Here is a 2,280-nt window from a genome sequence, read left to right as displayed (position 1 = left end):
TGGGGTGGATTGATGGGGAGGAGAGCAGGGATTTCTGTTCTCATAGCCAAGGGAAAGGCTTGGAAAAAGTCAGGCGAGGAGTGGGGGCTTGTGAAAAGGGAGGCCAGCACTCTACTGTGGTGAGATCCTGGCTAGGCAGCAGACTCGCTGAGCAGGGGAACAGGGGACTGGGGGGAGACGATGGGGAGATACGAGGTGTGAAAGTGAGGCAGCAAGGATGTCCCAAGGGTGTGGGAGTGGCCCTGGATCAAGTGGCTGCTGCAGGAAGTAGGTGGGGTAGAAATGTCACGCTGGATCCTACTTTCTGGGCCAGATGATCCCAGTACCCAGGAAGTGGTGGGAGAGGAAGTCTAGTGGAGGAAAGATCTCGGATTTCCAAGAAGTGGCTGTGGGAGCCCCCACTATCTCTAGGCCACACATGTGCACCTGCCACTCTGGGGCATCTTGGTCAAAACAGAGTGGACTGTGGCGGTGGACAATTAGAAAGATATACAAGCTTACCTTTGATACACCTGTGATGTTGCGGGTTCAGTCTCAAACCACCAAGATAAAGTGAACATCACAATGAAGTGAGTCTCACAAATATTTTGGTTTCCAAGTGCATATAATAGCTATACTGTCCTGTAGTCTATTAAATGTGCAATAGCATTTCATCTAAAAATACCTTAATTAAAAACACTTTATTGCTAACAATGCCAACAATCATCTGAGAAATTATCTTAGCATTTTTTCAGCAAGTTTTAATCTTGTTGCTGGGGCAAGGTCTTACCTCCATGTGGATAGCTGCTCACTGACCAGTGTGGTGGTTGCTGCAGGTTGGGGTGACTATGGCAGTTTCTTAAAATAAGACAACAATGAAATTTGCTACAGTAGTTGACTCTCCCTTTCGTGAAAGATTTCTCTGTAGCATGCCATGCTGTGTGATAGCATGTTACCCACCATACAACTTCTTTCAAAATTGGAGTCAATAGTCTCAAGCCCTGCTGCTACTTTGTCAACTACACTTATGTAATATTCTAAATCATTTGTTGTCATTTTAACAATAGTCAAAGCATCACTTCACCAAGAGTAGATCCCATCTCAACAAACTCACTCCATTTGCTTAGCTGTAAACAGCAACTCCTCAACGGTTCAAGCCGTATTATGAGATTCTGAATCTTGAGTGACAGAGTGCATTGCCAATGAGCAGTAGTATTTTGTTCTTTTTTTAGGGTATAAAAGTATAAGTTTATTTTATTAGAGAGAGGGCAGAGATTAGGGGGAAAGATGAATAAGAGAGAGAGAGACCAGAGAGTGGGGAGCAAGAGAGGGAAGATGGGAAGTTGGAAGGGAGAGGAAAGGAGGGAGAGAATGTCATGGAATCCCAAAGAAAGAAAGGAAGAGCGCCTGCCAGCAGTAATATTTTGAAAGGAATCTTTTTTATGAGCAGTAGCTTTCAACATTAGGCTTAAATTATTTAGTAGACCATGCTGTAAACAAATGCCATCATCCAGGCTTTATTGTTCTATTTATAGAGCTCATGCAGAGTAGATTAAGTATAATTCTTAAGGGCTCTAGCATTTTCAGGATGGCAAATTGAGCATTGGCTTCAACTTAAACCCACCAGCTGCATTAGCCCCTAACCAGAGAGTCTATCTGTTTTCTTGAAGGTTGGAAGGCAGGCCTTGATGACTTCTCTCCAGCTATGAATGTCCTCCCACATGGCCTCATCTTTCAATAGAAGGCTGTTCCATCCACACCGAATGTCTGTTGTTTAGTGTAGCTGCCTTCATCAGTGATCTTAGCTAGATCTTCTGGCTAACTCACTGCAGTTTCTCCATCAGCACTTGGTGTTCCATCTTGCATTTTTATGTAACGGAGATGACTTCTTTCCTTAAACCTCATGAACCAACCTCTGCTGGCATTCAACTTTTCTTTGGCAGCTTCCTCACCTCTCAGCTTTCATAGAACTGAACAGAGTTAAGGCCTTGCTCTTGGTTGGGCTTTGGCTTAAGGCAATGTTGTGACTGACTTGATCTTCTATCCAGACCACTCAAACTTTTTCCTTATCAGCAATAAGACTGTTTCACTTTCTTGTCATTTGTGTGTTCATTGGAATAGCACTTTTAATTTCCTTCACTAACTTTTACTTTGCATTAACAACTTGGCTGTTTGGCACAAGAGTCCTAACTTTTGGCCTATCTTAGCTTTCAGTGTGCTTTCCCCGCTAAGCTTAATAATTCCTAGCTTTTGATTTAAAGTGAGAGATGTGAAACTTTTCCTTTCACTTGAGCACTCAGT

The sequence above is a fragment of the Nycticebus coucang genome, chromosome 8 (assembly GCF_027406575.1).
Source record: "Nycticebus coucang isolate mNycCou1 chromosome 8, mNycCou1.pri, whole genome shotgun sequence".
NCBI lineage: Eukaryota > Metazoa > Chordata > Mammalia > Primates > Lorisidae > Nycticebus > Nycticebus coucang.
This window is presented reverse-complemented; position numbering follows the sequence as displayed.